This window comes from Schistocerca gregaria, chromosome X (genome assembly GCF_023897955.1).
Source record: "Schistocerca gregaria isolate iqSchGreg1 chromosome X, iqSchGreg1.2, whole genome shotgun sequence".
Lineage (NCBI taxonomy): Eukaryota > Metazoa > Arthropoda > Insecta > Orthoptera > Acrididae > Schistocerca > Schistocerca gregaria.
Window position 1 is genome coordinate 249,313,172 of NC_064931.1, and position 26,942 is coordinate 249,340,113.

The window sequence follows — 26,942 nt, forward strand, 5'->3', positions numbered from 1 at the left end:
AGAGCTGGCAGATATATCTCGTGCTCTTGAGTACATCCACTCATGCCCTGGCGAGTCATTTCTTCTGTGTACTGACTCATTGAGCAGCCCACAAACTATCGACCACTGCTACCCTGGCCACCCTCCGTCGCGAGGACCCACCTCAGTATCGCTGTGGGTCTCAAATTACAGTCGTTCACCTCTTGCTGGACTCCCCACTTTTAGCCGCTCTGTGACAGACTTTTAACTTTCCCAGCACCCTGCCTTCAGTATTGGGTGACAATGCCCCCACAGCAGCTTTAGTTTTACGTTTTATCCATGGGAGTGGGTTTTATACTTCTATGTAGGTTTCAGCGCATGTTCTTTGTCACTCTGTGTCCTCCACCCTATTGCTTTAAGGGTGGAGGTTTTAATGTGTTGCAGAGTGGCTGGCTTTTCCTTTGTATCCTCGTGGTTGGCCAGCCACTGTAATCTGCTTTAATGTTTTACTCTCTTCCTTTTCTAGTGTCTCTGTTGTTTTCTTAGCCTCTTTTTCTTTACTTTTAGTGTTCGTTGCCTTCCCTTCATTCTTGTGGCTTTTCCTTTCTTTCCATTTTGTGTTACACGTTTCATCCGTTTTATTCTCTCACTTTTGGCATTGGTTTTATTAGGAACAAGGGACCGCTGACCTCATAGTTTGGTCCCGTCTCCCGCCTTTAAGCGAACCAACTAACCATCATTCCAGAGCTCACACATGGTAAAAAGCCGCTTGATGTTGATAGCTATCGGCCCATCAGCCTCACCAACATTCTTAGTAGCTGGTATGTATGGTAAGTCGGTGGTTGTGTTGGGTCCCGGAGTCATGTGGCCTACTAGCTCCATGCCAGGACAGTTTCTGCTAGGGCTGTTCTACAATTGATAATCTAGTTTCCCTCGAGCCTGCCAACCGAACAGCCTTTACCAGACGCCAACACCTGGTTGCCATCTTTTTTTATTTACGAAAAGTTTACGAAATTACCTGGCGACAGCATATCCTTGCCACATTATATGAGTATAATGGTCTCCAGGGCCTGTTTCCAGTTTTTATTTAAAATTTCCTATCGCTCAATACTTTCCATGTCCAAGTTGGTGCCTCCCATAGTTCTCAACCCATCCAGGAGAATGGTGCCCCACAGGGCTCTGTATTGAGTGTATCTCTATTTTTAGTGGCCATTAATGGTCTGGCAGCAGCTGTCAGGCCAATGGTCTCACCTTCTCTGTATGCAGACGCCTTCTGTATTTCGTACTGCTCCTCCAGTACTGGTGTTGATGAACGGCGCCTACAAGGAGCCATCCACAAGGTGCAGTCATGGGCTCTAGTCCACGGCTTCCAGGTTCCAGCCACGAAGTCATGTGTCATGCACTTCTGTTGGTGTCGTACCATTCATCCAGACAAATCACTGACTGTAGTGGACACTTTCAATTCTTGGGACTGGTTTTCAACACCCGATTGATGTGGCTTCCTCACCTTTGTCAGCTGAAGCAAAAGTGCTGGCAGCACCGCAATGCCCTCCATTGCCTTAGCAACACCAACTGGGGTGCAGATCCCTCTACGCTGCTGCAGCTCTACAGACTCCTTGTTCAATCCTGCCTTGACTGTGAGAGTCTGGTTTATGGCCTTAGAATTGGGTTTCCTCAACCCAGTGCATCACTGTGCATTGAAGGTTAGGTGTCCACAACTGCTCGCCAGTTACGTTGCACACATTCATAGTTATCCTGAGCATCCGAATTACCTTCTCCTTTTCCCATCCTCGGCAGTTCATCTGCAGAGCTGGCGGCTATTTCTCGTGCTCTTGAGGGCATCCGCTCATGCCCTGGTTAAAGGGTACAATTGACACGTCACAAATTTAGCCACAAATTAAATACATTGTAATGAGAATTAATCTAGCAACAGGCTACTATTTCCAATAACTAGTATACTCCATTCAGTCCTAACTTAACTTTAAACTTTTTTTAAGTTTAGATCATTATTTCAAATAACAGTAGAATACAAAACGACTTGCACAAAAATTCCAAATACTGGTAAAAATGTTTGTTTTGCTGCCTACTTTTTCCTGAAAAACCGCATTTTTACTATACAAATTTGACAACATGTTCTGTAGGTATACGGTGATAAAAATAGTTGTCTCTTGAGAACATTGTATGGAATTCCTCCAGTATCAACAGTTTGATGAAAGTACTTATTTATTTATTTATCTATCTATCTAGCTATCTATCTATCTAATTACAAGAAACAGTGTTTATAGTTATATGAAATTTTACTGCCATAGAGTATAGATTTATTAATGAAACAAATATATAAGTCCTTAGTAAAATGTGCAGCCACAGAGGAAAAGAGTGTTTGAAGTAGATCCACAGCCATATGATCAAAACAGAAAGACCTTTTTTTGAAGTAAGCCCCACCAATGCAGGAATGTGAAATCATAAAAAGATTGTAAATTAAAGGTTTGGTTCACAAAAACTACAGTATAAAGTTAGTTCCAAAGAAAAAGACTGCAAGTTCCATGGACCATTTTGCACGATAGATCATAATGATATGGAATGACTCATTTTACATTCATGTCACAAATTAACTTCTTTTTTTACAAAAAGAAACGATATAAAGATGTAAGTAATTCCTATCCACCACCTTCTACACATTATAGTAATAGAAATACTTCTATGGAATATAAGTCATCGAGGAGGAACTTTCGCAGTTTAACGAATTTTATTTTACTGTGTCATTTTATATCACTGGATAAGTGATAAAAATTCTTGCTGCAGCATTGTGCAGCCCTTTTTTTGCTAAAGACAATCTTAATGTGGAGTAATGAATGTCACTTTCCTTCTGGTATTGTAATATGTATCTCATTGTTCCTCTTGAACTGTAGTAGATTATTTACAACAAACTTCATGAGGGAATAAATACACTATGAAGCAATAGGCAGAGTGCCCAACTCCTTAAACAGATGTCTTAAAGATTGTGGGTGAACACAACATACTATTCTTACATTACGTTTTTTTTTGCAATGAAAGCTTTCTTTCCTAAAGATGAGTTGCGCAGAAAATTATTCCATGCAGCATTATTGAATGAAAATATGCAAAATGCCAACTTGCTGACTTATCTCTCCCCAATATTTGCAAAATATTCTAAGTGCAAATGTGGCTGAGTAAGTAATGTTATGGTAATGGAAGATTATGCATAATTAAAATAGTAAACTAATGATTTATTGTATAGTTTTCTAGACGTCGTATAAACTGCTCTGGACGAGGAAAGAAATGAAATTTTTTATGGCATGACATCAGAGAATGCACAGGATTCATATCTTCAAATATTTACTTCTGTAGATAATAATTCTAGAGGAAGAGGAAGAGTACCAGAAGGAGGTAACAGCAAACCAAGATTCAACAACTTTCAGTATCTCTTTGCTTACAGCTCTGGACGATCAGAGTCAAAAAACAGAGATGGGAGGATAAGCAATCTACTTGCTTGTGGAAAGTCCCCTATGGATAAAATTCATATCCCCAAAAAATTACTCTTTGACACAAGAGAACAGTGTGGTTTAAATAGTCAAATGAATGTCGAAATCATGCTTGAGCAATTCAAAATATGGCACCACCAAGCTAGTAATATCAAAAATGAATTTTTCCTGAAAATATTTGAATAATGGTTTTCAATTTCATGTGGTCATCCTACAGTTGACACATGTGGAACTTGTGAAGGGCATAAAAATAAGTTATAAACAAAGACACTGGGTGAAAAAGCCAAGATGGGTACTGCTGCAGAACTGATGGTTCATGAAGATTGGGCTTCAAAATGTTAACTCATATTTGTGAAGTGAAAGAAGTATGTCCAAAAGAGCATGGTGTTGCAGGTGTTATCACCGACTGTATGTAGAATCTGTCCATTCCTACCATACCAGCTCAAGAAGTGTTTTACTTTTGCAAATTAATGTTAGTGTGTTAAAAACCCATTGCATCAAAATGGGGTCATGCAACATTGCATATTTATCATGAAGGTGTCACTAAAAAGTCCTGATGAAATCTGTACTTCTCTGCTGGATTGCTTATGAAATGATTTGCCACCAAACATAAAATACCTTCATCGATTTTCAGATGGCTACCCATAGCAGAATAAGAATAATACTATGGTAAGGTTCCTTATATTAAATGTAGTGTCTGAGTATTTTTCACAGTCATTATTTCCATGGTCCAAGGCCATTTGTTCCTGTTCTGAATGGAACTTCGCAGTGATTTAGAAGAAAATTCGGGCTGTTAGTGGGATTTATACCATCATGCAGTTTGTAGAACTTGCAGCTGCAGCAAGTATCTTACAAAAATACTACTATTTTTTTCAAACTCTATCACAGCCTACAAAATTATGACCAAAATATTACAAACATAATGCATTGTCTTCAGAAACAACGAACAGCAGAGTAATCCTCAAAAATAAGAAACAGTCTTTCACTGAGTGAGAATTCATGGAATATGAATACAAATGTAAGTAGAGGGAATTCTATAGCAACATTGTTCATATAGTGAGGCACCCTTATCATTTACTTATTTATTTTGTACACAACAGTAACTCTGCCAACAGCCGCAGCATATGAAAACTATGTTCCATTGACAAGAAAATAGCTGGCTTCAAGAATTTGGAGTCATATACCCATGAAGAGCACATGTTCTTTTTATAGAACATTTTACAACTGACCTTCAGTAAACTGGAAATAGTATGACAATGAATAAGAAATATGGGCACAAGCAATATTTCACCAATCTTGCTTTGACTGTGTTTGATAGTTAAAAGTTGGTGTTCATAATCTGTTATGTAAACTTAAAATAAGTTTTGGTATTCAGGAACAATAAAGTTAATATTCCGAACCTGTTATGTAGCCTTACAATAACAGTTTTGGTATTAAAATCAATGAATTTTAAAATAAACTGATGAGTAGCACAGAATTGCATTTGTGGAAAGCAACCGATTTTAGGAACAACACATTTTAACCCACTTTAAATATTAAAACCATTATGTAATCTAATCATAACATCTTTGAAAATGGTGTCGGAATATCGCCAGAAACAAACTTACAAAGTAAAATTGAACTGAGAAAGGAAAAGGAATACTCCGATAAACAAAGTCTTGTTTCAGTTTTTCTCAAAATCAGTACGCATGGATTAGGGTTTGTGCAAGAAGTGATTCAATTGAAAGTATCCAGTACAGGATTCAGTGACCCTAATAATGAACACCACCATTGGAGGGAGCCATGTACACAAAAAAATACTTTTAAGAATGTGACTGTGTAGACATAATAGAATATCATTTTGTAAATCACAAGTATTTAGTATCCATAAACTGCATATTACGCAATAAAATCATGCTAAATGGTGTTAGAATATGCTCAGTGATGCATAAATGGTATCATTCACTTTGTTTCTCAAAAGTGAATCAAGAAAACGCATCATGTGCATGTGGAACAATGTGTAATGGTCACATGAATGCAATTGAAATGTGCTTTTCTAACCATGAACTAAAAGTGCTAGAAGCATTGCAGAAAGACTTGAGAGACACAAAAGAACATGTTAAGCTGCTGGAAAATACAGTGAAGTACCTATCTACACCATCACAAAAAGAACTTGGAAAATCCCAAACCTACAACAAACCAAAAGAATATTCAAAACCCAAACTTAATTCAAACGGATTCCAGTTACCCTTAAGAAACAGTTTTCAGTATCTACCCTTAGACACTGAACTGGAAACGAAAAATCCAGGTAAATCATTTCGATCTGTAGTGGCAGCAAGGAAACACACAGTGCATTCATTATGTCGAAACACAGCTTGAGAAACCAACTGTCACGAAATGAAGGTAAACAAGCAGTGCAACAATGTAAACAAAGGGCTACCAAAAAGTTTTAGTATAGTGTTGCTTTCTGACAGCCATGGCAGAGGAATAGCAGAAATTCTTTGTTACCTAGAAGACCTCAATGTGACAAGTGTGGTGAAACTTGGAGCAGGATTACAGGAAATACCGAAGGACCATAAAAACAGTAATTGTGTATCGCAAAACTGGTGTATTGTGATAGTAGGCAGTGCAAATGATGTATATAGAAATGAACTGAAAGTAGCAACAAGAGTATTAAGAGAGACACTTTGTACATTTGGGCATCAGTAAATAATTGTGCTAGGCATACCACATAGGCACGACCTTACTGAATCGTCATGTGTAAACAGAGATATCCACAAAGCTTACAAAAAGATATGTCAATCCACTTTAAATGCTGTTTTTCTCACCCTAAATGACCTGGAAAGAAAGCACTTTACGAGACACAGAATGCACCTAAATAAGTGGGGCAAATCATCAGTCAGAGGATCAAAATGTTGGTGACAAGTGTTTTTTATAGAAGTGATAAATATGACACAGTTGCATTGCCAACAGCAAAAGAGATCTGCAAAGTATCTTGCATAAGCAAGGCTGTCAGTGACGTGAGAACAAATTTTAGCTACTACAAGTAAATCTGCAAACATTAGACAGTTCAGTTGTGCGTCTTACGGAACACTGGTGCAAAGGGAATGAAATCTCATATTTAGCCTTAGCCTCATATGAACTTGTTTGTTTCTACAATAGACTCTCCATGAAAGATGGGGGTTCTTGTATATACGTGAAGAGAGGTATTTCATTTAAAGACACAGATGACCTTATTGCATTAAGTGTTGATAAACACTTTGAATTTTCTGCTATTGAAGTAACAGAACACAACATGTCAAAAAAATTAATGGTAATTTGTGTGTACCAATCACTGAGTGGTGCTGAGGATATTTTTTTCTCGAAACTAAATCACAGTAGCTAAGGTATCTTGCTCAAAAAAAGCGTAATCGTCTGTGGGGACCTCAATATCAATACAATGAAGTCAGATGATGTCAGCCATGTCTATTTAAAATGTTTTGTACAGTTATGGCATGACTTCATTTGTAAGCTGTCCCAAGAGAGTAACCAAACAATCCTCTATTTTAATACACCATGTAGCAACAGATATAGACAGGAACAAATGCTATATAATGTTCAAAATCTAGGCTTACCTGATCATTTTTTCAGATATTAAAAGTAAATTTTTGTGTAGAGAAGTCCTCTGAATTAAAAGTATACAAAAGGCTGTTCCCAAAATCAAACCTGCATGAATTTTCATCCCAGATAAAATATGAAGGGTGGGAGAAAGTCTGTGCAGAAACAAATCTGAACAAAATGTAATAGTATCATGTCCATTTTTAAAACTACTATTTGAGGAAGCATTCCCCAAAACTTTTCATACCATTGCAACTTCAGAAAAATATATGGATAACTAGAGGTATCAAACAATTCTCTGAAACTCTTAGGTATCTCACTTCAATCAAAAATAGACAGACCCAGACTTTCTGCAATTTTACAAAAAAAAGAGAATCTACAGAAAGGTACTACCAGCTGCTAAAAATCTCGCAAACTATAAAATACTATTCCAGGCAGAAAACAAGAGCAAAGCAGCCTGGAATATTATCAAATGAGGAAACAGCAAACACAGGGCAAAAACTTTGAATTCACAAATTAAGAACAAAAATAGACAAATGAACCACCCAAAAGAAATGGTTAACTTTGTAAATGTGTAGTTCAACAGCAGTGCTAAGAAATTACAACAGAACTTTGCAGGCACGTATGTCTTAAGCAACCAGCACCATCTGCCAAACTCAATGGCACTTTATCCGGCAATTGATAAAGATGTCGCACAAGTTATACATCAATTAGAAAATAAAAAATCAACTGGTGTAGATGAAGTCCCAGCTTGTGTCCTTAAAGAATGCTCAAATTCCATAAAAGCTCCATTAACAAAAATAATCAATGAATCATTCAAATCTGGCTGTTTTCTAGAGAACATAGAATAAGCGAAAGTAATACCCATACTTAAAAATGATGATGCGGAAAACATAGAAAACTACTGACCAATCTCCCTTCTGTCCTCCATTTCTAAAAGTAATGGAAAATAGGTTAATGCAGTACCTAAATAAGTTTAACCTTCTTTGCAAAGAACAACATGGTTCATGCCAAAAAGAGGTACAGAATCAGCTATTGCACAGCTTACAATAGTCATTCTTGAGGCACTGGACATAGCTGACCATATGAATGGAATTTTCTTGAACTTGTCAAAGGCAGTTGATTCAATGGACCACATAATTTTATTAAATAAATTAGAGTTATGAGGAATAAGAAGTGTGGTTAAGAAGTGGTTTAAGTCCTACTTAGAAAACCAGATGCAGCATGCAATTCTTTTTGTTATTTACATTAATTATTTTCCACAGAGTATCAGATGTGTGGGAAAAATATTAATTGCTGATGACAGCAACATAGTGATCACAGCCAGAATTTCAACACATTGACAGAAGAGGCTAATGCAGCCCTCAAAGATGTTCACAAGTGGTCACAGAAAAATGTCACTTCAAATGTAAAGAAAACTAATAGTGTGTACTTCCAGTTGAATAGAAGACAGTGATGATAAATTAACAGTTAACAATGATGTAATAGAATGTGTAATAGGTACCAAATTTTTTGGGGTTGAAGGTATATCATCAGTTCAAATGGACAGAATATGTAAAAGCTTTAACAAAGAGAGTATCCACAGCATGTTATGCTATATGAATACTTGCATCAGTGTCCAATATTTCATGCCTCAAAGTGACATGTTTTGGATACATACACTCAATCATCAATTATGGAATCATGTTTTGGGGAACAAGTGAAGGGAATATTTGGCCTGTCTTCAAGGTACAGAAAAGAGCTGTACGGATAATCACAAATAGCAGCAATAGGGCCCATTGTACTGAATTATCCAAAAAAACTAGAAATTCTGACTGTCCCATGTGAATACATTTTCCTGACTGTAACGTAAGTAAAGAAAAATATTCATCTGTATGCTACAAGCAGCTCAATATATGACCATGAAACTAAATCCAGCCACTACTTATACCTAAACAGGACAAATAACTCCAAAAAACAGAATAGTGTGCTACATAATGGCATAAAGCTGTACAACAGATCGCCACATTAAAAAAAAAAAAAAAAAAAAAAAAAAAAAAAATGTAAGTTAACTTCATATCTTCAGCCAAAAGCTAAAACATATTTATCAAGCAAAGGTTATTACAAGGTAAATGAGTATTTAGAATAATTACAGATAGTTATTTAGTAGACACAAATACCACATAGGCCTATATAAAGTGACAGCATGTGGTATAATTATAAATATTGTAAGAATTGAATTGTAAACATTGTAAGAACCCATGTATGTTTTAGTTCATAAGACACAATTGATGGCATCCATACAATTAGTTTTGTTATACGGATTAATAAACATATCAATCAATCAGATCAAACATAAGATCTTCCACCAGGAAAGCATAAACTGCTTCAATTCATTACTGGGCAATGAAGACTGGTGTGCTATGTTTGAAGTGCAGAGTTTGTGTATAAAATTCTAAATATTTCTGGAAAAACTGATACAGCATTTTGATACAGCATTCTCTCTAAAAATTATAAATGTCAGAAATGATGGCTAGATTACTAAATGAGTTAGAACTTCTTGCCAGAAAAAAGGGAACTGCACCAAATCTGCAAGGAAAAGTCACAGAAAATGTGCACAATTATAGGTACATAAAAAATTGTACAAGTAAAAGCTATGTGGGACTGTATAAAAAAAGGAAACAGGCAAAAATAAGAAAACCAATGAGAATATAGTGTTGTTACATAACAGTACAAAGATTTGAGAGCCATGTGAAATAGCAAATATATTCACAGCTACATCACTGGAATAAATGAAAATTTACAAAAACTAATTTTGTTGCAAATCAGCAGCTAGCAGGAAACAACATCAACAGCTGCAGATTATCAGTGTTTTTGGATCATGCAAGCAGGAAGGAAATTCAAGGATATTGCAGATCTAAAATTAACCTACTCAGCAGAAATTGAGAGCGTATACAGCAGAGTCTTACAGCTCACCCTCCAAAATATTATTAACCCCGTCACTCATATACACAATGTGATCAAAAGTGTCTGGACAGCTGGCTGAAAATAACTTAAAAGTTTGTGGCACCCTCCATTGTTAATGCTGGAATCCAATATGGTGTTGGCCCACTCTTAGCCTTGATAGCTTCCACTCTCGCAGGCACATGTTCAGTCAGGTGCTGGAAGGTTTCTTGGGGAATGGCAGCACATTCTTCATGGAGTGCTGCACTGAGGAGAGGTATTGATCTCAGTCGGTGAGGCCTGGCATGAAGTCGGCATTCCAAAACATCCCAAAGGTGTTCTGTAGGATTCAGGTATGGACTCTGTGGAGGCCAGTCCATTACAGGGATGTTATTGTCATGAAACCACTCTGCCACAGGCCGGGCATTATGAACAGGTGCTTGATCATGTTGAAAGATGCAGTCACCATCCCTGAACTACTCTTAAACAGTGGGAAACAAGAAGGTGCTTAAAACATCAATGTAGGCCTGTGTTGTAATAGTGTCACAGAAAACAACAAGGGGTGCAAGCCCCCTCCATGAAAAACATGAGCACAACATGACACCACCACCTCCGAATTTTACTGTTGGCACTACACACGCTGGCAGATGAGATTCACTGGGCATTCAGCATACCCGCACCCTGCCATCGGATTGCCACATTGTGTACCGTGAATCTTCACTCCACGCAAAGTTTTTCCACTGTTCAATCGTCCTATGTTTACACTCCTTACACCAAGCGAGGCACCAATGTTTGGCATTTACTGGCATGATGTTTGGCTTATGAGCACCCGCTCGACCATGAAATCCAAGTTTTATCACCTGCTGCCTAACTGTCATAGTACTTGCAGTGGATCCTGATGCAGTTCGGAATTCCTGTGTGATGGTCTGGATAGATGTCTGCCTACTACACATTATGACCCTCTAAAAATGTCGGCAGTCTCTGTCAATCAACAGACGCGGTTGTCCTGTACGCTTTTGTGTTGTAAGTGCCTTTTGACATTTCCACTTTACTATCACATCAAAAACAGTGGACCTAGGGATGTTTGTGAGTGTGGAAATCTCACATACAGACATATGACACAAGTGACATCCAGTCACCTGACCATGTTTGAAGTCCATGGGTTCTGCGGAACACCCCATTCTTCTCTCTCATGATGTCTAATGACCACTGAGGTCACTGATATGGAGTACTTGGAAGTAGGTGGTAGCACAATGCACCTAATATGAGAAACGTATGTTTTTGGGGTGTCCGGATACTTTTGATCACATATTGTATGTAACTGCTCATCAGAGATGAGTATCTTTCGTGATCAGCTAAAAACATCCAAAGTTATTCCAGTAGTCGCAGTTGGTGGAAAATACTCTGACAAACTATCGCCCCATTACATTAACATCTTGTTTTCCAGAAGTATTGGAAAAATAATGTACAGTAAGTTAATAAATTTTTATAACAGAAATGGAATTAGCCTGTTGTTGATATGGTTTCCAAAGTAAGTAATGTAGACATGTAGATGAGAAAGCACAAATAGTCTCGGAACACCTGTCAGAAGAACACGGTCACCTATTGGGTACCTCACAGGTCAGTAATGGGACCTCTTTTCCTGATATACCCCCATCAAAAAAGTTTTGCATCACCCCAGTTCCCAAAACTCTTGGAAATAGATGTCGACTGTGGATGTTCGTTCAGACACAGTCCCTTTGACTGTTCTGAGATTTCACTAAATCCGTCCAAAGATGTAAACAACCATGCATGAGCAGAGCCTATTAGGCAGAGGGGGTCCGACAGCCGATCAGTTCCAGTCATTCCACCAGGAATGAGGTTCACGGCTCGTGTTGTCTGTTGTTCAACCATGCCTAGACAGTCAATACCATGGTTTGATCGCATTCACATTGTTACTTTGTGCCAGGAAGGCCTCCCAACAATGGAAGTGTTCAGGCATCTCAGAGTGAACCAAAGCTATGTTGTTCGGACATCGAGATACAGAGAGACAGGAACTGTCGATGACATGCGTCGCTCAGGCCACCCAAGGGCCACTACTACAGTGGATGAGACCGCTACCTATGGATTATGGCTCGGAGGAGCCCTGACAGCAATGCCACCATGTTGAATAATGCTTTTCGTGCAGCCACAGGACATGGTGCAACTCCAAACTGCACAATAGGCTGCATGATGCACAACTTCACTCCGGATGTCCACAGTGAGGTCCATCTTTAAAACCACTACCCCATGCAGCCCAGTACAGATGGGCCCAACAACATGCCGAATGGATTGCTCAGGATTGGCATCACGTTCTCTTCACTGATGAGTGTCACAAATGCCTTCAACCAATTGTCGGAGATGTTTGGAGGCAACCTGGTCAGGCTGAATGCCTTAGACACACTGTCCAGCGAGTGCAGCAAGGTGGAGATTCCCTGGGGTGGCATTATGTGGTGCCAACGTATGCTGCTGTTGGTCATGGAAGGCGCCATAGCAGCTGTACAGATTGTGAATGACATCCTATGAGAGGGAGTGCAACCATATCGGCAGCATATTGGAGAGACATTCGTTTTCATGGACGACAGTTCGTGCCCCCATCGTGCACATCTTGTGAATGACTTCCTTCAGGTTAATGACATCACTCGACTAGAGTGGCCAGGATGTCCCCCAGACTTGAACCGTATCAAACACGCCAAGGATAGATTGAAAAGTGCTGTTTATGGACAATGTGACCCACCAACCACCCTGAGGGATCTACACCGAATCGCCTTTGAGGAGTGGGACAATCTGGACCGACAATGCCGTGATTAACTTGTGGATAGTATGCCACAATGAATACAATCATGCATCAAGGCAAGAGGACGTGCTACTGGGTATTAGAGGCACCGGTGTGAACAGCAATCTGGACCACCGCCTCTGAAGGTCTCACTGTATGGTGGTACAACATGCAATGTCTGGTTTTCATGAGCAATAAAAAGGGCAGAAATGATGTTTATGTAGATCTCTATTCCAATTTTCTGTACAGGTTCTGGAACTCTCAGAACCAAGGTGATGCAAAACATTTTTTGATGTGTGTATATCAATGATCTGGATATGCATGTTGCATCTCACAAAAAAATTCTATATGCTCATGACACACTTATTAAAAGCAGCAAAAATGATGATATCCGACAGGAAGTAAACAGTTACAAATCAGTTAAGTAAATGGTCAGCAGGAATCAGCTTATAATAACCAGGAGAACAGTAGCATTAAATTTCCATAACTGTCAAACCAACACTTCGACTTGTCGAGATATCCGTCTCAACCAATAGCCCATTGTGAATGAAGAAATAACACAATTTCTTGGCATTTAGATTCAGAATTATCTTAAATGGGACACATATATTGAACACATTAATGCCAAGCTGCCATCTTTTAAGGACCCAAAGAGGATGCCTAAATGAACAGGCTCTAATGTCTGCCTGTGACACACATTTTAACGCACATCTAAAATATTGACTTATATTCTGGGAAAATTCACCAACAGCTCTGGTCCCTTCAGAATCCAAAAAAGAGACATTAGGATTATTACACCATGTAAACTGATATTTAAAATGCTGGATGTGCTACCACTCCCATGCATGTTTCTTTTTGACATACCAATGTATACTTATAAGATGTAATTGGAAATAACAGCATTAGAAAACACTGTGACTTACATAATCACAACACTAGATTAATAGGTAACTTGCATTTACTTCCACCTAATATAAGTTTGTATCAGAAACATACATTTTTCATGGGAATAAAACTATCCAACAAGTTGCCAAATGATATAAAATGTATGCTTCATGTTAATGCTTTTGAAACATACATTGGAGTGTGTCAACAGTACCAATGCTTCTATTCAGTAAGTGAATACTTGAACTACAATAAATATATAGGTCTGTAACTTTTGTAATGTATAATGTATGGGACTAATAGAATCTTGAAACCTGTTATCTAGGATGACTAGAGTTAAGGGTGCAGGGTACTGTTAATGCTTTTGAAACATACATTGGAGTGTGTCAACAGTACCAATGCTTCTATTCAGTAAGTGAATACTTGAACTACAATAAATATATAGGTCTGTAACTTTTGTAATGTATAATGTATGGGACTAATAGAATCTTGAAACCTGTTATCTAGGATGACTAGAGTTAAGGGTGCAGGGTACTTATAAATGGTGGAAAAATCGAATTTTTTTATAGCTTTATTAAATTCTGTAGTCTTTCTTGATTACATTGATGTGGTACTAGTTTCACAAGCTGTAACACAGTCACAAAAAAACAGTGACCCGTGCATGTAATAAGTTTCCTTTAATTTATCTATGGTCACAAACTTTTTGTTAACAGATTACTGGTTTCGGCATTAAAGACCAAAACTGGTAATCTGTTAACAAAAAGCTTGTGACCATAGATGTGGATTATAGGAAACTTACATTGATATGTACATTATAGGGTTTCAAGTGAAAAATTACCTATATATACCAAATTTTAAAGTTGCGGTTGTGTATGCTGCCACTCCTCCTCTATTTCTGCTACAGAAACCATTATTATTTCGAAAAGAACTGTAAACTTTCTGTTTCCAGCAATTATGCACATGGTACATTGTATATGTTGGTAACAGTGCAGGTTTCTAGTGTCTGTAAATGATTGTCTTTGCTAGTATTTACTTTTGTTTTGCTGAAGCAGTTTGTTTAGGTGTTACTGAATGTTTGTTGCTCAAGTGCTACATATATTTGTGGAAGTACATATCCTTTAGTGTGCAATAAATATGAAGTATGCCACACATCAAGAAATTCAATGAAAGGAAATTATGTGATAACCAGTTCACAAACATAGCAAGCCACACTGTTGAAAGTAACCAATGTATCAGTTATTCAGGGTAGAAACTCCCACGTGGCACGCCTCCTGGTGATTCAAATTTTTGTGTTTGTAATGATGTTTTTTGTAGTGGATTTATTGTTGTTGATGGGGGCATCTTACCTTCTTTGACAAAGAAAGTGGCAAAATGTAAACATTGTGATGGTGTAGGTTGTCTGGAAATAACTCAACAACAAAGTATCAGGAAGTTTTGAGTGTAAAAATTAGTTGCTATTTGTAGGTCCTGCAATAAATCTACCAAAAATGATTTCAAACATTGTGCATAATTCATACTGTGTGAATTTGAAGTTAGTGTATGCAATGCGTGCAATATGAAAAGTAAAAAAGGCTGCTTAAACATTTTGTGGCTTGATGGACCTTCCTCCTTCTCCCAGCAGTTTCAGAAAGTACATAAAAATACTTTTAGGTGCCATGACGGTTGTGTCTAAACCATCTATGAAACATGCTGTAGAAGAAACTGGAAATATTAGTGGAACCAAGGACATTGCTGTTGCACTTGATGCAACATGGCAACATCCAGGACATCATTCCTTGAATGGTGGTGTAAGTGCTACTTTTCTGGAGAATGGAAAAGCTGTTGATGTTGCGTGCATATCTATGTACTGCCACACCTGCCGTGGGAACACTGAATGACATATTGAACATCAGAGTTCTAAGAATTTTGATATTTCAATGAAGGTATGGAGTGTGATGGAGCTCTAAAAATATTTCAGCAGTTGGTGCCTGTTTATAATGTTAGAAACATGAAGTGGGGACTCTAAAGCTTTCAATAAAATTGGTAAGTTCATTGTTTATGGTGATACCTTGGTAACAAAACTGGTGTGTTGTGGACGTGTGCAAAAGTGGGTGGGTGCTAGATTGAGGAAGTTACGAAGAGAAATGAAAGGAAAGTTGGTATATGATGGAAAATCTCTGTCTGGCTGAGGCAGATTGACAGAAACTGAAATATACTTCCTTCAGAGTTATTATGGACTGGCCATTAGACGAACTGCACCTCTATATGATGATATAGTAATGAGAAAAGCTGTACTGGCCACCTGCTTTCAAAAGTTGGCGACAGATGTCCACCCTGTTCACGATCTTTGCACTAAAGGAGCAGATTCTTGGTGTGGTTACCAAAAAGCAAAAAAAGTGATCAAATGTACCATAATAACCACTCTCACCCTGAGTCTATTATGAATGAAATAAACCAATTTTTAGAGACCTGAGTGACCCTGTTTTGCTCAGTAAATGTCTTCATGGGGGCACTTGCAATACAAATGAAAGTTTCAACCATTGCATATGGGAAAGATTACCCAATAAAGTTTTTGTAGGACTAAATACATTAAAAGTTGGTGTACTAGATGGAGTGATACGTTTCAATGCTGGAGTGATAGCAAGGTTGTAAGTCCTGCGAAATTTAATGTGGCTCTAATATCGCTTGCGTGTGGCAGATAACGGGTGCACAAGCTGAGAGATTCATTCTTCAAGTTACCAAAGAAGCAAGAAGTGCTAAAAGGAATGCCAAGAGGAAGCTTGAAGCTGAAGAAATGCTGCAGGATGAAGACTATGCTTCAGAAATGTTCTGAGAGACAGTTTAATTGGACTCATATCTGCATTTGCAATTTCCCGCAAGTTGTATTTTCCAGAATTCAGATAAAAATATTTCCTAAAGTTTATAAAGCATTGCTCTAATTTTTTTTTCTGTGACTTGCAGTAGTCCATACTTATGTAGTAGACCTAACCTTTATTGCAGAATCAACTAAACTATAGAAAAAAATAACATTTTTATTAGGAAAAAAATTTTAAAAATTAAAATATAAAATGTGATAAGTTTTTATCATTACAATATACCTAATAGGTGGAATTAAGTAGGTCTTGTAACTCAGCCATCATGTCAGGCATATTTGGTAAACATTTGGTCTCCTTCAAATTTTTAACATAGGATTAAGTGGTAGCTCAATTTCAGGAAGCATTTTGAAAAAAAAAAAATCAATTTCTTTGTAACTTTTTTAATAACCCTGAGCAGGTTCAAAAATATTCAAAATACTTCTAATTTTTTTGCAAGTGTGCTGCATTATCTGATATCAACAAAAAATCTGTAGAACATATACATTATGAACAGTGCCTGAAAGAAATAGATGTTGATTTTTACATAATATTGAGCCGGAAAAGTACCCTGTATCCTTAAGTCCAGTATAATCATTTTACTAGGACTAAGTAAATAAATCTACAGTTTATAACATTCCTCAATACACAACTGCACTTTCAGCTTGAATGTGCACATCACGATATTGGTTACAGTTGTTGGGATGATTGTATCTTTCAGATTTTACCTATAGGCTTATATAGGCTGTATGTATATTGGCTATATATAACTCTAACCAAGTGACCAAGGAAAAGACGGAACTGGAAGGCCAGTCAAAAAGTGCATTGTTTCACCTATTGGCAGTTTTATATTAGTTTTCTTACTTAAGTTGTTTGACACAGTGAAGATTTATCACAAACTTATCACCCTTTGAAGGATTTCTTAGCATCAGGTAATGACAAATGAACAGTACAAGTTATCAAGACATCCCAACCTGAACAATAACTTTTTTACAAATCCACTGTGTTTAATGTGACTGTGTGGTTGGAGACATTGTATTACCATGCAGGGTTGCCACAAGTTCTGGAAGTCGGGGAATTTATAACGTGTCGATAAAAGCAGGGAAATATGAAAAAAACACTGGAAAAAATCTCCTTTTTGTCTCGGTGAATGTAATGGTTTGTTTATTGAGATGTCAGGCATCTTCACTGGGTGGGTGCAGCTTAGTACATGCACCACTTCCCTACTCCCTCATTCTTATTGTTTCTCCCCTTTCTACCATACTTACCACCACCACCCCCAAAGCTTGTAGTTAGTGCTGCCACCACTTCTTGCCGCTAGCCTAGTAGCTGCTGATGAGAGGCAAGGAGGCATGAAGAGTGGTTTGTTTGAATCTGAGACGGCTGTCATGTGTGCAGGTATTGTGTCTGAGTGATTGTATGAATGTGTATGTGCTCTCATTTTCTGACAAAAGCTATGGCCATAAATTTAGTTGTGAGAGTATGATTGTCTTTCCCATGTGGCTGTCTGCAGCTAGTGATCATATTTACGGTGAGTAGCCACCTATTCTCATTCATACTGATTCTCAGAGTATTTGTACAACTTACCTGTTGCATGGATTGATCACCAAGGTCTCATTTCATCAACATGGTGTCTGCGATATGTGAATAGCTGGCCACATGAGTAGACTTCCATGACAGGCCAAAACCGCAGGTCATTTCTGCAGGTATCTTTTAGCGGATTGGGCCCGCCAATCTGAAGCCATTCTGTTCCCAATAATGTGCAGTCCGTGCCTGTTGGATCTAGTCTCACTGATCTGCCCGCAGTCCAGGCCTATCTGTGTGTGGTATAATGAAGCGCATTTTCGTGCTTTATGCATGGACACAGGACTGTGGTGCTCCCGGACAGGCTGGAGGCCATGAGCGATGGATTTCAGGAATTGTGACTGTCTCACAGCTATTACATTGTACAGTGTGGCACTTTATAGACATTCTATGTATTCTAGTACATTCTGGCACTTCAAAAGTAGTTTCTATATTAGAAATTATGGACGATAAGAAGAAGAGTTTGGATACTATATACTAATGTATTTCTTGAAAGAAAAACCACACAATACCTGTAAAATAATAGACATAATACAGTGGTTAATAATCTACAATAACGAGCATAGTAGAACCAACATTTTATCGGCAGTCACCTATAGTGTTGGTTTACACAACTCTTCCCTGCCTTACACACTTCTTTCAAGAGGCCTACTGTTTCCTGGGGTTATTTCTGGAATCATCAAAGTATTTTAAATCTGTCTTGTGGCTCCAATGAAATGTGGATTTTTGTCACCAAATGTGTGTTATTGAAATAAAATGACTTCATTGGTCTTAATGAAGTAATTATAACATTTCACTTGCTTTCTCCATCTTAAAACAGTTCATTACAAAAGATGTCGATGTTAGTACTTAAGATTTTTGCTCACACATTTTTTTATCAACTTACGTCTTTAGTTACCCCAAATCTCAAAAATTTTCAGGGAAAAATGCTAAAACTTGTCTGGAAATCAGAGAAATATGAGGGAATTTTGGTCGGGGGACCTTGTGGCAACTCTGCCACGTCAAAGGAAATAGGTGCATGCTTTTAATATGCTAATTTTTTCCTTCATCCTTGCATTCCTGACAAATTCTGAGACCATCAGTGATATTTGTGTTCTAACTTCTCTGAAATATTTAACCATTTTTTCTGGCAATGTCACAGTTTCCTTGGGTGTGGTTAGGCAGGAACCTAAGAGTGCAGATCACATTGCTGTGAGTGAATGAGCAGCAGTGACATTTAAAGAGGAAAGTACTAAAAGGGATCTACATTTTGTTTTTTATTTTATTTCTTTATTTTTTCATGGTAAAAATTCTGTTTCAGGTGCTTGAAATATTAACTTTATAATACTAAGCCCCATTAATGTTTTTGTAATAGAAAACACACTGCAAAGCTATGAAAAAATCAAAAAGAACTTCACACATAGCAAGTTTGAAAAATAGCTGCCAAAATTTGACCCCTTCTGAAAATAATCAAAATAACACTAAACAAGATTAGAAAGGGGTAATAAATCAGAGAAAACATAATCTTGTTTCAAAATAGGTATAATATACACTAACATATTCCAGAAAGTTATAGAATTTCTCTCTGTTTTCTTTGCAGAACCCAAGAGCCTTGCTGTTGGATGTTCCTGTAGATTTTTCTGACAGTGCCAGTTGTAGAGCCATTCTTCACAAGTTATTACCAGTAAACATGAAGAAAGAAGCTTCCATAGCAAGACAGTATTAAACCAGCTCCTCTTCAAAATCTTTACCAAAATTGTAAGTATGCTTCTTTTTGTTTTTGCTGCTTGCTCACGTGAACTGTACTTAATGTTTGATGCCTTTATAAGAGCTTGTTTTGAGACGTTAAACTGTTTACTGGCCTTTTTCCAACTGACCTCTTTTTGAACTGCATCAATAGCTTTAGTCAGTGTAGACAGACTCCACTTTCTTTGATTAGTGCTCCTTTTATCCTCCTGGAATTAGCAAGATAATTCAAAGAGAATAAGAGTGTGTACTAATATAGGCAGACTTTAAACATGGAAAAGTAGGGACTCCAGTTTAGGGAGGAGAGTCCAGTTCAGGACACTTTCCTCTATTCTTCACTTGTCACAAATATTTGCTGTTTATTTCTGAATATGTTGAGGTTTCTGAGGATGCAGGTTGGCAAGAACCGAAGAGTACAGCTTAAATGACATTTATATTCTTCATTGTCACAAATATTTAGCTGTTTTTTGTATGAATATGTTGAGATTTCAGAGATCCACTCACTTGAGATACTTAACTCTGTTTGTCCACCATGTTATCAGTGGTGCTACGTGTGCTGAATTTTCTGTGAGCTTCAAACAGACCAACAACAAACCAGAGCCAGAATACAAAGCTCATGTGACTTAGTTTAAAATCTAAACCAGCATGCAGGTGAAACAGTGCTTTGAAATTGGTCATCCACTTCTGACTTTTCGCTTGTAGCTTGGTTAGAGCTCAGACACCATGGTTGTGAAATTGTTAGACCCCTTGTTATTTCTGTCATTGCCAAAAAGTTTGTCTTCAAAGTTGATACAACGCCTTCAGCTGGATGTGCTAATGTGTGTGAGCTACATCACCTCCCATGTTTTGCTGTGGGAACAGTCTTTTAGAACTCATCTGAGAATAGTTGATGAAATCTGTAGGGTCATGGTTAAGATTTTAGTCGTTAAATTAACATACGACAAACTACTTCTTTTTTCAGTCATTATTGGATCATCCTGTCCCTTCTTCTTGTTAGTGTTTCCCATATATTCCTTTTCATGCCAATTCTGCAGATCACCACCGCATTCCTTATCTTATGAGTCCACCCAATTTTCATCATTCTGTAGCACCACATCCCTTATGCTTCAATTCTCTTCTCTTCCAGTTTGCCCACAGTCCATATTTTACTACCACATTCTCAGAAATTTCTTCCTCAAATAAAAGCCTATATTTGATGCTAGTAGAGTTCTCTTGGCCATGTATGCCCAAGTTGCCAATGCTTCTCAGCTTTTTACGTCGTCCTGGCTCCATCTGTCATGGATTATTTGAAGGGTGTGGGGAAATGTAATGGTAACCCACATTAGAAATATTCAACCCACATAGAGGTATTCAATTGGAAAAGTTAAAAAAAATTCATATGTAAGTTACTAATATTTTATTATTTGTGCAAATTGTAGTCACTGTACATCATATTAAGCACACAAATCAATGGAAAAAATACAAACTTTGAGTTAATAATGACGAAAACAGCTACCTTCTCCTAGCTGTGGCGAACATATTATGTGGCATACCATTGTTTTCCTGGAGCAAACACAGGACAGCTGAAAATTCTCACCTTTCATCTTCAGATGCATCTATGTACTCATCCTCATTTGTAGATTTCTTCTTAGTTTTTATTGCTTTGTAGAATTTGTGATAATAGGTGGTATCCAGTTCAGTGCAGATATGAGGTCTTGTCTGTTCTTAGAGTCAGTTGGAACTGACCCGGAATACTTCTTTTGAAGACTGGTTCCTTTTAAGGTTGTAGGGCAACCTTGTTTGTGTAAACTGACTTTCTGCCAATCTTCCCCATGAAATGTATTTGATACAAACAAGATTCCTGGGTCATCTGCATCAAGGAGAACCCATACAGCATCTTGCAATAACACTGTGTGCTCTTCTACTGAGATATTCTTTTGACTAAATGCAGATCTAATGTCACTGATGATGTTGAATCAAGATGCGAAGATATGTATCAAAAAGATACTGGCTTCGCTTTGATATCGGGACAGTATTCATCTTTATAATGGTTGTAGCAACTTTGTATGGAATATTCCATCAACACACAGAATTTTTCACCATTATCTTTTCTACTGTAGTGACTTTTGTATTTTAGAATACCTTCTTAGGTTTTTTGACTAATTACACGTCTTCCTCCTAGTAGGCATGTGGTCTACTCTTGTGTTTGCTTCTTCTATCTTCCTTTGTTTTCCACTCCCTTTTCCTTTCTTTGTTTCCCCTCTCCTGTTGTTCCTCCGTCTCAGCGTTTGAGGATCCTCTGTTTTCTTCTTCCTACCTGTACGCCCCTGAAGGCCGGCCCGCGTGTCTGCTGCATAAAAGGTGACTGGGTAACGCGTAATTGCCAGCCCCCGGGTCGACTGGTAGGGTTTTCACTCACCCCCTGGTACAGGTCAGGTCCAGGGAGGGGTCATTGCCTGAGCTGTAACCTTTCCAAATTGCCAGTTGGTCCCTGAGTCAGGTGTTCGGGAGGTGTGAATAATCACCTAAGGCGGGCGCACCCCCTTGTGAAGGGGCCCCCCCAGTTGGAAGGAGCACGCCATTGGAGACTCTGACTCATTGCGAGGAAATCCCCCATGATTGCCAATCATCTTCCCACTCAACTTCTACAAAATATAAATGCAACAAGGCTAATGATTCAGAGATCCTTCCCGCTGCACTACGGTTCCTCGTGGTCTCGCATACTGAATATGGTCAGTCCTTCACCACAGTAAATCCATTTATTATTCAGAAAGGTTTAGATGCAATTGCTGGCCCTGTGGAATCCTGTTCTCATTTAAGGAATGGCACTTTGTCTCTGGAGACCACTTCTGATTCTCAAGCGCAACTGCTTGCTGCCTCACTTCTCCACAGTTTCCCTGTTCATGTCAAGGTCCACAGAACTTTGTATTCTTCCCGTGGTGTAATTTACACCAGGCTGCTCAACGGTCTAACTGATGCCAAAATACAAATTTACCTCTGTGATGAGAGGGTGTCATTGCCGTTCATTGTGTAATGAAAAAGGTTAATTCCTCCTGAGTGCTGCATACACTCTCTTTCCCACCTTTGATAGAGTGGTGCTTCCATCCAAGTTCAAAGCGGGCTATGAAATTACCACTGTCTGGCCATACATTCTGAACCCAGCGCGCTGCTACCAGTGTCATCGTTTTAACCACATTAGAATGCCTTGTCGACACCCAACCAAATGTGTTACAGGTGGTAGGGATGCGTACGAGGGCGATTGTCCACCTTCTCCTCCCCACTGTATCAACTGCAATGGAGGCCATGCCACCTCCTCTCAGGAGTGTCCAGTGTACCTTGATGGGCGGGCTGTTCAAGAGATCCAGGTAAAGGAAAATGTACCTTATCCAGTTCCTTGCACCTCTTCGATGTTGTCGGCATGTGATATCTTTGCCCAGCCAGCCTGTGATCACGGGTTCACACCAACAACCATTTTGCAGCAGTGGACTCCATAGACTGACCGCATGAGCAAGTTGACACTTCTGTGGACCCCATGGAGCAGGATCCTCGTGCTTCTGTTCCCTGTAATAGCGCCTCTTCCCCCAGCTGTCACTCGGCAGCCGCCAAAGTGACACCCCCACGTCTCTTCATCATGACTCTCCTCCAATGGAACGTCCGTGGCCTTTGCTCCCACAAAGAGGATTTACGGCTGCTTCTAGTGTTGCAGCGACCCCTTGTACTCTGCTGTCAGGAAATGAAATTGCTCCCTCAGGACTGCTTTGAGCTTTCACATTTCTTACCGATATGTTTTGACCTTCCCCCTGAGGTCAGCACGCACTGTCATGGGGGCATCATGCTGCTCATGCAGGATGACATTCATAGTCAACCCATCTCCCTGACTACCTATCTTCAAGCTGTAGCAGTTCGCTTGCCCGTTCCCCACCTGACTTTTTCCCTTTGTACTATATATGTCCCTCCATCATTCGCTGTCACCAAGGCAGACTTCCTTCAACTTATTGGGCAGCTGCCTCCCCCATTTTTGCTTCTCGGTAACTTTAATACACATCATACTCTTTGGCGTTGTTAAAACTAGAGTCGCTGCGCGCCCCACCAGACGCCTCACGGCAGAGAGAGACTAGCGCCACATACTGCGCATGCGCAGTATGCTGGTACCATCTAGCAGTAGCCCACAGAGTTACCCAGAGGTGCCTCACGCAGAGAGCACCCCAGAGTGCCCCTGAGTGCTACAACACCAAGAAGAATCGCTTCTCAGCTTTTGGCAAGATCAGTGTTTTTTTCAAAGGAAAAAGGTCACTGCGAGCACTAAATTCAAACAGAGCAGAAGTGATAAAGACTTCCTGTCATGCTGCTATATAAGTGGTGTTATCAGTAAGACGGCGTCAGTCATCTTGCAGCCGTGCATGCAGCAGCATCGAAGACTACACAGAGAGGAGATTTAGGCGTTTGCGCCTTCCTGTATATAAGGCAATAGATGATGTTGAAATTACTACAACTTCAGGTCTTGGAGGTCAAGTGATCCTTCAGGGCCCTTCTACGTTTTGTGGAGGTGTTTTGAACTTTACTGTTACCAAAAGTACAGCTGCACAGCATGGTAATGGCTGGGTAACTGTTGTTATTGTACAGTATGATGGTGGTACCGTTAAAGGTGTTTCTGGATTGGAGACTTTCAATAACAGAGATGTTATATAAAGCGACAAGTGTCTTATAACGTTGTGCTGAGCATGGGAGTACGGGACTGCAGCACAACATAACTGTTTTTAACGTTATTTATGTGATGCACAGTTCGAATTTGTGTTAGTAACAGACAAAATGCCTTACAGATGTTGTGTGACCAGGTCAAAGGAAATTACTCGACAGGGCCGAAAGTGCAAGTTTTTACATTGCCAAAGGTAGAAAAATTATTAGAAAAATGGAAACGGGCTATCCCAAGGGAAAATTTAACAATCAGCAAAACAAGTGTAAGTCATTTAAGTTCATTTACGAGTTTGCTGCAGTATAAAGAAAACAATGTGAGCCATAACCATAAATTTACTCATCCCCTGCCACTTACTGTGTTAATCTTTTGAGAGTATTGTATTATTATTGTTAAAATGGCTCTGAGCCCTATGGGACTCAACTGCTGTGGTCATTAGTCCCCTAGAACTTAGAACTACTTAAACCTAACTAACCTAAGGACATCACACACATCCATGACCGAGGCAGGATTCGAACCTGCGACCGTAGCAGTCGCACGGTTCCGGACTGCGCGCCTAGAACCGCGAGACCACCGTGGCCGGCTATTATTGTTATTACCGCCACTAATGTACCTTAAATTCTGTAAGAGGAAGTTAAAGCTAAACACCATTCATAAAGCATGTTCATTGCAATTTTGATTTTCTATGTTGTCGCTGAATTCTTAGAAGTTACAGGACACTAAACACCAATTTCTGTTGGGTTATGAGCGTAACACTAATATTTACCTACTTGCTTTTATTTCCTATCCAATTTTAGTTGTTTGTTTTCCATGAAAGTGAAGACTAATATGGAACAAGCACAAATCATTATGTGCTTCGGCATTTTCCACGTAATGTTGTTTTGTTATTGACTTAGAGAACTGCATTTGAGGAGTTTTATTACTATGTCAGCAGACCTGCTCTTATAAGTCTAACAAGGCACTGTGTTTATCAGGTTTAGATGGTTAGGGCTGTTAGCTTTTCAGCATGTTTATCATAGCTTCATCAATTGAAGTTATACATGTATGCAGCTCTCTGTGATTTTAAATAAGCTATTATAGGGACAACTGATATTGGTCTACAGTTACCTTGTATGTCTGTCACCGTTTTTGTGTATTGAAAGTGTAACTATAATTTTAAGACATTCAGGGAAAGTATTATTGTAAATAATTTTATTTATTAAATGGAGCATTGGCTTTCTAATTTCCATGAGTATACGTTTTAGAACATAGTTGCTGTGCCCATGGTAGTCCTCTGTTCTGGAGCTGTTCAGCTTGTTTTCTGAGTTGGGAAGATCTGTAGCAGTAATTTTTCTCAAAGTGATTGCAAAAGGAAAGCCCCCACATAAGATGTATCATCACTTTGTGATACAAGGAAACTTTTAGAGTTCTCAAAATATTCATTGAAGTTAATTGGGATAGTGATTTTTTCCCTTCCTATGTTTGCTTCACTTTCTATCACATTGCAGGATGCTTTACATTTCTTTTTACAATTTAAAATGTACTCATTAGCTTTGATTTTCGCTGCTTTAATTTAAAATATGTGCACTTCTCTCAAGCTTAGAGTTGTTCTAGTTCTTACAACTGTCAGCTGTTATGTTCTTCAGCAGCAGTAAAATATCCTCATTTTACTGAGTTGTGGTGTGCTCCATTTTTTTAGTGTGTGGTTAGTGATTATTATGGAAATGAATGTAAAGAAGCTGGTCAGTATAATGGACCATTCAATTAGTTTGAAGTCATTTCTCATTCTTTGTGTTCTCTTCATTGAGAATTCCTTGAAATTATCAGTAGACAGTTTTCCATCTTCAAGCCATATGCCATCATGTCATATTCCTAATTTGATGGTATCACATTCTACTTATTTCTGCTCATTGCTAATTGTCAAGCCATGCTTCCATCCTGGTTGGTTTTTTATTTCATCAACATAAATTCATTGAGCTTACCACGTTCAGCAAATAACATTGTTTCTCTTTACTTTTTATTTCTAGGTTAATATCTCCAGTCACAAAAATTTTGTAATGATTATATTTTTCAGTCATTAGAATTAAAGTGGAGAACCTTCTTGTGAATGTTTCTTCATCAGTAGCTGGCATTTGGTAAATAGATGCAATAAAAAGTTTGAGAGTGTGAAATTCCACAGCAAATGCTTCAAAAACATAACTTGTTGGCACTGAATAAGTAAATGGTACAAACAAGTTTATTTCTGTACTTTTAATCCAATGTTCAATCACTCAGAAATTGCTGCACTTAATTTCATCCAGCCAGTACTGGAATTAAGTAACTATACTACTTAAGGATTGTACATTTACATGTAACAAAATTAGCTCATTTTTGCTACAACAAGGAACTGGGCCTAGTTTTTTTAATTAAATTTTAGTGTGTCTTTTGTACTATATTCTGATGCTCTTTGTCATTGCCAAGACAAATATATCTCTGGCTTTGTCAGGCTTATACATTTCTCTGATCAGGTTCTGATG

General features: G+C 38.5%; 1 long non-coding RNA gene across 1 annotated transcript in view; it reads left to right on the top strand.

The window, feature by feature from the left end:
- The window catches only part of LOC126299087 (uncharacterized), a 39,704-nt gene that overhangs the window by 8,920 nt on the left and 3,842 nt on the right, over positions 1-26,942 (top strand). The window contains exon 3 of the long non-coding RNA XR_007552720.1: positions 19,630-19,787. This is a non-coding gene — a long non-coding RNA (uncharacterized LOC126299087). The remainder of the gene's footprint in view (positions 1-19,629; positions 19,788-26,942) is intronic.